Source organism: Acomys minous, assembly GCF_964271855.1.
Source record: "Acomys minous genome assembly, chromosome: 20".
Classification (NCBI taxonomy): domain Eukaryota; kingdom Metazoa; phylum Chordata; class Mammalia; order Rodentia; family Muridae; genus Acomys; species Acomys minous.
The window spans coordinates 19,698,589-19,708,089 of NC_140502.1; the positions used below are offsets into that span (position 1 = coordinate 19,698,589).

At 54.0% G+C, this 9,501-nt stretch overlaps 1 long non-coding RNA gene across 1 annotated transcript in view; it reads left to right on the forward strand.

Annotated features, from left to right (window-relative positions):
• The first annotated feature begins 316 nt into the window (after positions 1 to 316).
• Positions 317 to 9,501, forward strand: part of LOC311591619 — a 23,892-nt gene continuing 14,707 nt past the window's right edge. Inside the window, exon 1 of the long non-coding RNA XR_014777145.1 lies at positions 317 to 436. This is a non-coding gene — a long non-coding RNA (uncharacterized lncRNA). The remainder of the gene's footprint in view (positions 437 to 9,501) is intronic.

A 9,501-nucleotide genomic window follows, 5' to 3' on the forward strand; every position in this document is an offset into this window, starting at 1 on the left:
TGTATCAGCTACAACCGCTGGCGATCCTGGGGTCGTAGCTACAGTCCCCAGTGGATTGTCTGCACGCGCATAGTTACACACAGGAGGCCGAATGGCTCCGCAGGAGGTGAAGCCACCCACAGGCTCTTCCACATTCACAGTTACACACACACACACACACACACACACACACACACACACACACACACACGCTGGGCACTGTCCCCAGATCCACTCATGCGGTCACACCCCGCTACTCAGAGATTCTCGGCCCAGCCCTGGTCACATGAAGCTATATAGCATGGGGGGCCCTGGGAAGGGCGGGGGGAGGGGGGGCGGTGTTGGGCCAGTGAGTAGGACCTTCCCAGTTCGTGGACAGCGCCTCAGTCTCTCCCACTCATCCCGAGTGCTTCAGACTGGTGACACAGGCGGTGGAGAGAGAGAGAGACAGAGACAGGTAAGAAACCCACAAAGGGATGGGAGGGAAGGGGCGGAGGAGGAGGGGGAGAGGCAAGGGCTGCGACCCCACGTGTGTGCGCGTGAGTACAGGTCGCGCGCTGCGCAGCCATCTCCCCTGATTGGGGAGCGGGGAATCCCCCTGCCTCAGCACTGCACCCAGACCCCTGGGAAGCTTGAGAAGGGCCACGTCTCCTGTTTGTGTGTGCTGTACGGTTTGGCCTGGGGTGGGGGGGGTAAGGAGACAGTCAAAGGCGCGGGAGGCTCCGGACAGACAGGCACTCCTGCGAGGAGGGGGCGCACACGGAAAGGAGACGGTGGTAATTTGGGGACCCGCGGGTGTCCCGTCGCTCGCTGCCATCCCCGGGTCGGGGCCCCGTCTGTCTGCTCCTGGCTGGTCCCGGCTGCCGAGCGCGGTCGCGCCGCCTGGCTGGCCGGGGACAAACAACCTTCCCGTCGCTAGGCAACGGCGTGCCACAGGCCGTCGCGTCACCACGTCGGCGCGGGCAAGGGGGGGGGGGGGGTGCGCGGGAGGGGGGTTGCAGGGCGCACGGAGTCCCCGGCGGCGCCGCGGTTTGTTGACGTTGCCAGGCAACCTGCGCGGCGCTGCCTGGGCAACGCGGGCCGACTGTTCTCCGTCTTAAAGGTGCAGACACCGGTTCTGGTACCCGCGGGGAGACCCGGGAGCGGCTGGGAGGGAAAAGCGGTTCCTTCCAGACAACCCAGACAGTCAGTGGATTTGGAGGCTGGGTTAAGTGCACCCCCAGGGTGCTGCTGTAGAGATGTCTTTGAAATTCGGTCTTCCGAGACAGGGTGTAGCCCTGGCTGTCTTGGAATTCGCTTCTGTAGCCGATGTTGTCCTCGAACTCAGCAGAGATGCACCTGCCTCCTGACTGACTCTCCTGTGATGGGATTAATGGCGCGCACCACTATGACCAGGCTTAGTTTTTAAATTTATTTTATTTTGTTTATTTTTGTTTTGTTTTTTGTTTGTTTGTTTGTTTTGGTTTTTTGAGACAGAGTCTCTCTGGGTAGTCCTGGTTGTTCTGGACTCACTTTGTAGACCAGGCTGGCCTCGTGGCTTAGATATTTCAACTCAAGTATTTGAGATATTGATGTGTTGATCGCACCTATGGTCAGGATCGCCCGCAGCAGGTGCACAAGGTATGTACGTGGTGGTGAGGGGGAAAAAAAAAACAAACCGAAAAACTAGATTCTAGTACCCGCTCTGTGACTTTGGCCTGTGAGTCCTTTTCTTCATAGGGTAGGATTGTCACAAGCGTGGCCTCGCTAAGTTCTGTAAAGTGTGGGTAGTGGGTAGTAAGTACCATGGACCGCCTAGATGGCCGGAGGGCAGAAGCGCTGGCCACCAAGCTTGAGGAAATGACTTTACTCCCTGGGAGCCACATGATGGGATGGAGCAGAACCAGCTCCTACAAGTTCTTTTCTGACTTCTACACATGCGTGCTGGCACCCGCACCTCCTCCCCTGCACAATAAATAAATGTTAATATTTTTAAAAACAAACCTAACCTGATTCTGTCCCCCCTACCTCACGGATTTTGAGATAACTGATTGAGGGAGGCAGATGGCTGGGGCCGGCAGAGGCGCTGGCAGCCAAGCTTGGCAACTGAGTTTGAGCCCTGGGACCTAATGCAGGTGAAAAGAGAGAACCCGGTTCCTGTAGGTTGTTTTCTGCCTTCTACACACAGGACGTAAGCGTGCACGTTTGCCCCACACAAAACAGATTAATAAAAATGTAAAATCAAATAGGTGGAGACGGAGAATGAACAGTACTTCCTGCAGGGTGGCATAGTAAATATGTGGATATGTTGTATACAAGTGATTATATGTATGTGTATATGTGTGTGTGTGTATACACACACACACACACACACATATATATATATATATACTTTTTTTTGTTTTTGTTTTTTGTTTTTTTTTTTGAGACAGGGTTTCTCTCTGTGTAACCTTGGCTGTCCTGGACTCCCTTTGTAGACCAGGCTGGCCTCGAACTCACAGCGATCCGCCTGCCTCTGCCTCCCGAGTGCTGGGATTAAGCACGTGCACCACCACACCTGGCTTAAAATACATTTTTTGGTTTATTAATTTATGTATATGAATGTGCACCGCCTGAGTGCCTGGGAGTTAGAGATGTGGGTGTCAGGAATCGAACCCAGGTTCTCTGCAAGAGCAACAACTGCACACGACCACCGAACCATCTTTCCAGCCCCTATTAGTGGTGCTTTTATTATGTTCCACGGACGGGCAGACTGGGCTGCAGTCCTGCCTGTGTGACCCCGAGCAAGTGTCTTGTCCTCTCTGACCCAACTTTCTCCTCTGTGAAACCCATGAGCTCTCTGTGTCACAGAGCCACTTCCGGGTAACGGTCATGGGTGGGGGTTCCCCTCGCAGGGCCTGTCAGGTCGCTGCCCCATGTCTGACTCACTGGCCTATGTTATGTAAAGCTCTTAGGTTCTGCGAGGAGGGCAGGTTATGTAAACGATGGCTTTTATACATCCTACATAAGCGGCCTGGGGAGGAGAGCTAGGTCCCCTGAAATTGCCGACCCATGGCCATGCCTGTATCTAGCAAGCATGGGCCATGTGTACCGAACACTGTTGGAAGAACATGTAACCCTCCTGGGGGTGGCGGGGGGGGGGGGTAGGAGTGCGGGGGGGGGGTGCAGGTGGGGGTGAGGGTCCCTCCGTATATTTAATTGTCATACTGGCTTTCTCAGTCATGGGTTTATTTGAAAAATTTATCTATGTTTAGTGTGTGTGTGTGTGTGTGTGTGTGTTTGTGTGTGTGTGTGTGTGATACTGTCCAAAAGCCAAGTTCTAATACCACACTCAAAGAATATGTTCTGCAAAGACATGTGGGTACAAACAAGCACTCATTCCGCTGCAGTTAGGTAAAGAGGTGTCAGCCTGTATGTATCCCAGCCATTCAGGAGCCTGAGGTAATGGAGATTGCAAGTTTGGTGCCTGCCTGGGCTCTCCTGCCAGTTCAAGTCCAACTTCAGTAACTAGACAAAACATGTGTTTCGAAATATAAATAAAGGAGTTGGGAAGATAGCTCAGTGGTAGAGCCCCTGCCTAGCATCCCCCAGTGAGGGGCTGGGGGTGTGGATCATTGGTAGAGCTCCTGCCTAGGATCCCCCAGTGATGGGCTGGGGGCGTGGCTCAGTGGTAGAGCCCCTGCCTAGAATCCCCCAGTGAGGGGCTGGGATGTGGCTCGGTGGTAGAGCCCCTGCCTAGAATCCCCCAGTGAGGGGCTGGGGGCGTGGCTCGGTGGTAGAGCCCCCGCCTAGAATCCCCCAGTGAGGGGCTGGGGGCGTGGCTCGGTGGTAGAGCCCCCGCCTAGAATCCCCCAGTGAGGGGCTGGGGGCGTGGCTCGGTGGTAGAGCCCCCGCCTAGAATCCCCCAGTGCGGGGGCTGGGGGCGTGGCTCGGTGGTAGAGCCCCCGCCTAGAATCCCCCAGTGAGGGGCTGGGGGCGTGGCTCGGTGGTAGAGCCCCCGCCTAGAATCCCCCAGTGAGGGGCTGGGGGCGTGGCTCGGTGGTAGAGCCCCCGCCTAGAATCCCCCAGTGAGGGGCTGGGGGTGTGGCTCGGTGGTAGAGCCCCCGCCTAGAATCCCCCAGTGCGGGGCTGGGGGTGTGGCTCGGTGGTAGAGCCCCCGCCTAGAATCCCCCAGTGCGGGGCTGGGGGTGTGGCTCGGTGGTAGAGCCCCCGCCTAGAATCCCCCAGTGAGGGGCTGGGGGCGTGGCTCAGTGGTAGAGCCCCCGCCTAGAATCCTCCAGTGAGGGGCTGGGGGCGTGGCTCAGTGGTAGAGCCCCTGCCTAGAATTCCCCAGTGAGGGGCTGGGGGCGTGGCTCAGTGGTAGAGCCCCTGCCTAGAATCCCCCAGTGAGGGGCTTGGGGCGTGGCTCAGTGGTAGAGCCCCTGCCTAGAATTCCCCAGTGAGGGGCTGGGGGCGTGGCTCAGTGGTAGAGCCCCTGCCTAGAATCCCCCAGTGAGGGGCTGGGGGCGTGGCTCAGTGGTAGAGCCCCTGCCTAGAATCCCCCAGTGAGGGGCTGGGGCGTGGTTTAAAGGGCTTTGAGTGCTTTCCTAGCCCACAGAAAGCTCTGGATTCCATCCCTCGCACAGACAAACAGAAGTTGACAGGTAGAGAGCTTTTGTTTTCATACCATCAGAAAATGCATCTCCAAGAGCCCAGGGTCACATCTCGGTGTACACGTGTGACTAAGTTTAGCAGGTCGCTGCAGGAAGTGTGAGGTGTGTCTGGTTTAGGATCGTGATTGATCGTGGAAGCCTGTGGGTCCACCCCTCGGCATGTGCCAGCCTGACTACAAACGAGTGACCCAAGTCAGCACAGGTGATGGCCTGACAACTCCGCCAAGCCACATTCTCCCTGCTGTGCCCTGACAACACCCTGCTGGGTGTGGTTATCCTGGGAACCTGGCCCCAGAGCTGTGGCACAAAGCCAGCATGGAGGGTTGCAGCAGCGGGCGTAGCTCTGGAAGCTGATCATGTTTGTTATATCTTGGTGCCTGTTTTTTGGGGGGAGTCTATCTTGAGAGACAGTGAACAACATGTCCTGGGTGAATGACATTCCGGGGCCTTAGTTTCTGCATATATAACATCTATTTCTTTTCTTTCTTCTTTCTATCTATCTATCTTTCTTTTTTTTCTGGCTTTTCAAGACAGGGTTTCTCTGTGTAGCCTTAGCTGTCCTCGACTTGCTTTGTAGACCAGGCTGGCCTCGAACTCACAGCGATCTGCCTGCCTCTGCCTCCCGAGTGTTGGGATTAAAGGTGTGCGCCACCACAGCTGGAACATTCCCTTTTTTAAAAAATGCATTTTTAATGTATTGCTAGTGTGTGTGCATGTGTGTATGTCATGTGATGTGATGTGTATGCATGTGATGTCTCTGTGTGTGCATGTGTTTTGTGTGTGTGTGTGTGCGCTGTGACGTGGTACATGTTCGTGCATGTGGTGTGTGTGCTGTCATATGATATGCGAGTGCATGTAGTGTGTGTGTGCACATGAGATGTGATGGTGTGTCTGCATAAGCTATGAAGTCTGTGTGTGTGCATGTGCTGTGATGTCTGTGTGTGTGCATGTGCTATGATGTCTGTGTGTGTGCATGTGCTGTGATGTCTGTGTGTGTGCATGTGCTGTGATGTCTGTGTGTGTGCATGTGCTGTGATGTCTGTGTGTGTGCATGTGCTGTGATGTCTGTGTGTGTGCATGTGCTGTGATGTCTGTGTGTGTACATGTGCTGTGATGTCTGTGTGTGTGTGCATGTGCTGTGATGTCTGTGTGTATATGTGCTGTGATGTCTGTGTGTATGCATGTGCTGTGATGTCTGTGTATGTGCATACGCTGTGACATCTGTATGTGTGCATGTGATGTGTGCACATCTGCATGTGTGTGTTTGGGGATTTGCATGCCTATGTTTTTGGGGACACTCGTGCTACGGCCAATGTGCGGAGGTCATGGAGTACGTTTGTGAAATCTCCTTTCTCTCCGCTTTTATCTGGTTCATGGGACTGAACTCAGCTTGCGAGGCTTGTCCAGCAAGTGCCTGTACCCACTCGCTCAGCCACCTCACAGGCTCTGATGGTGACATCCGTGGGGACCGGATGGACAGCATCTGGCATCATGGTGGCTGCTGCTCTCTGCCAGGGACTTGTCAGGAGTGTGACCAGCAGCAAATTTTGCAGCTCAAAGTTACTAAGCCTTCAGACTGTGTCTTTTCTTGCTTGCGGCCTTGTTAGTGTTCGGCAGGGTGTTTGCCATGTTACCCTGCATGGCCTTAAAAGTGGACACCTCAGCCGAGCGGTGGTAGCGCACACGTCTTTAATCCCAGCACTTGGGAGGCAGAGCCAGGTGGATCTCCCTGAGTTCGAAGCCAGCCTTGCATACAGAGTGATTCCAGGACAGCCAGGGTTGTACACTGAGAAACCGGGCTGGAGAGATGGCTCAGAGGTGAAGAGCCCTGTCTGCTCTTCCAGAGGTCCTGAGTTCAAACCGCAGTAACCACATGGTGGCTCACAACCATCTATAATGTGATCTGATGCCCTCTTCTGTCATGCAATATAGATTGTCATGCAGTAATGTACATGCAAATAGAGTACTCATATACACAAAAGAAATAATTCTTAAAGTAAAAAAAAAAATAAACAAACAATTGAGATGTAATATGAATAAATTAATAAACTATATTATAAATAAATAAAGAAAAGAAAAGAAAAGAAACAAATATGCAGAGAGACCCTGTCTCAAAAAAAAAAAAACCTTAAAAAAAAGTGGACACCTCTGTCCTCTGCATCCTAAGTGCCAGAATCACAGAAGCTCACCACTGCACCTGGCAGCCTGCGGATGCTGATGACATCACTGCTGTCACCCCCTCATTGGCCTCTTGGCCTTCATCCTGCAGTCTGTGTACACACATAGTCAGCTGTGTCCTGTCCAAGTCACAACCACCTCCATGCAGTTCTTTGTTTGTTTGAGACAGGGTCTCATGCAGCCCAGGGCGATTTTGAACTCCTTATGTAGCTGAGGGTGGCCTTGAACTCTCGGTTCTTCAGCCTCCATGTTCCGAGTGCTGGGATTATGGGTGTGCGCCACCAATTCCAGCCGCATGTAGCACTGAAGCCCAACACTCTCTCAGTACCGGGTAAAAGTCGAAGACTTCACTGTGGCCTGCAGAACAGGCCTGTCCCGTCTGCCACTCCCTCCTCTGGTTCTCTCTGGTACACTAATCTCCTCTCTGTTCTGGCAAGTTCTCTGCACTTGCTGGGTTCCCCTGGCCCCTTTCCAGGCTTTCCAAATGCTACAGAACTCACAGCTCAGCCCCTCACTGGGGGATTCTAGGCAGGGACTCTACCACTTAGCCACACCCCCAGCCCCTCATTGGGGGATTCTAGGCAGGGGCTCTACCACTGAGCCACGCCCCCAGCCCCTCACTGGGGGATTCTAGGCAGGGGCTCTACCACTGAGCCACACACCAGCCCCTCACTGGGGGATTCTAGGCAGGGGCTCTACCACTGAGCCACACCCCCAGCCCCTCACTGGGGGATTCTAGGCAGGGGCTCTACCACTGAGCCACACCCCCAGCCCCTCATTGGGGGATTCTAGGCAGGGACTCTACCACTGAGCCACACCCCTAGCCCCTCACTGGGGGATTCTAGGCAGGGGTTCTACCACTGAGCCACGCCCCCAGCCTCTCACTGGGGGATTCTAGGCAGGGGCTCTACCACTGAGCCACACCCCCAGCCCCTCACTGGGGGATTCTAGGCAGGGGCTCTACCACTGAGCCACACCCCCAGCCCCTCATTGGGGGATTCTAGGCAGGGGCTCTACCCTGTGCACCTATTGTTTCCTCGATGGGTGCATCCTCATCCCAGATGTCTACAGGCTCCTCCCCAAACAACTCCTATTTTAACTGAAACATTGCCTTTCTTATTTAGGACTTCCTTTGAAAAACACTTTTTATTACATTTAGATTTTTTATTTTATTTTTACGTGTGTGTGTGTGTGTGTGTGTGTGTGTGTGTGTATGTGTACTGTAGCTGTAGTGTGGAGAACAGAGGCTGACTTGCATGAGTCAGTTCTCTCCTTTCACATTGTAGGTCCTGGGAATTTAACTCAGATCTTCAGACTCAGCAGCAGGAAGCTATTCCCTCTGAGCCAATTCACTGGCTTTTCTTGTTCACCTTCCTCCTCTTCTTGACAAACCAACTTTTCTTTTTAAGAGGATTTATTTGTTTTTATTTTATGTGCATAGGTGTTTTGCCTGCATGTATGTCAGTGTGAGGGTGTCAGATCATGGAGTTACAGGCAGGAGCTGCCATGTGGGTGCTGGGAATCGAACCTGGGTCCCCTGGAAGAGCAGTCGTCAGTGCTTTTAACTGCTGAGCCACCTCTCCAGCCCCAACAAACCATCTTTGCTTTCTAAGCTTCCCTATAATTTGATTTGCTCATGTATGATCTATCTATCTATCTACTTATTCTGTGTAGCCCTGGCTGGCCTCGAACTTGCTGTGTAGACCAGGCTGGCCTCGAACTCACAGAGATCCACCTTGCCTCTGCCTCCCGAGTGCTGGGATTAAAGGCGTGCGCCATACCTCACCGCCACTAGGCTTCGTCTAGATTTATTTATTACCCATTAATTCGTTGGCTAGTCCCTTCCCCACTCACAAGTGTCAAAAGTCCCATCATCTTCGTCACACTCACAGCTGGGTACGCAGGGACTGGCTCGTAGTAGAACCGTCAAATAGACGCTGAATGACTGGCGCGTTGGGTGATCTGCGCTGCGCTCGCCAGGTCTTTATCGCCACCGCAGTTACCTAAGGCCTGCGTATGAAGGTCTCTAAGTTTACAGATGTGAAACTCAGATGAGGAGAGGGGAAGTCCCAGAAACAAGGCTCAAAGGCCCTAGTGAGCAAAAAATAGATTGCCCTGATATTAGGGATGTCCCGGCGGCGTTGGTGCTGCCTGTGTGTAATCGCACTATGTCGATGTTTATTTCTGGGGCTGGTCCTTGCTCTTCTAGTTCCGGGACCTCTGCCTTAATCTCTTCATCCTTGACAGTTCCTGGTGGCTGAAATCTCTTAAGGGTTTTTGTTTTTGTTTTTTGTGTTTGGGATTTGTTTTGGTTTCTTTCTTTTTTTTTTTTTTTTTTTTTTTTCTCCAGGGTCCCGAGGTCTGTTTAGCCCTGTTGTGTCCGGGTGTCCCGGTCTGTGCGTGCTTGCGCCAGGACTGGAGTGGGCGGGGTGTGTGTGTGGTTGGGGGCGGGGAGCGTGGCGGTGACCCCCGTTCCATCACCACCCGGTCCCAGCCCAGCCTCTTTGCAAGCGCCCTCCTCTGGCCCTGGCTGCCGGGTTCCCACAGGGGCCGCCCCGGGGCGGGGCTTGTTGCCTCGGAGACCAATGTTTTGCCGCGGCAAACTGGGTCTCTGGGCCACCACCGGGAGCGCGGGCCTGGGAACCCGGGGCTCGGCGTGGGAGCGCGTCGGGAGGGGTGCAGGGCCACCTCGGGCTGGGCTGGCACCCGAGGA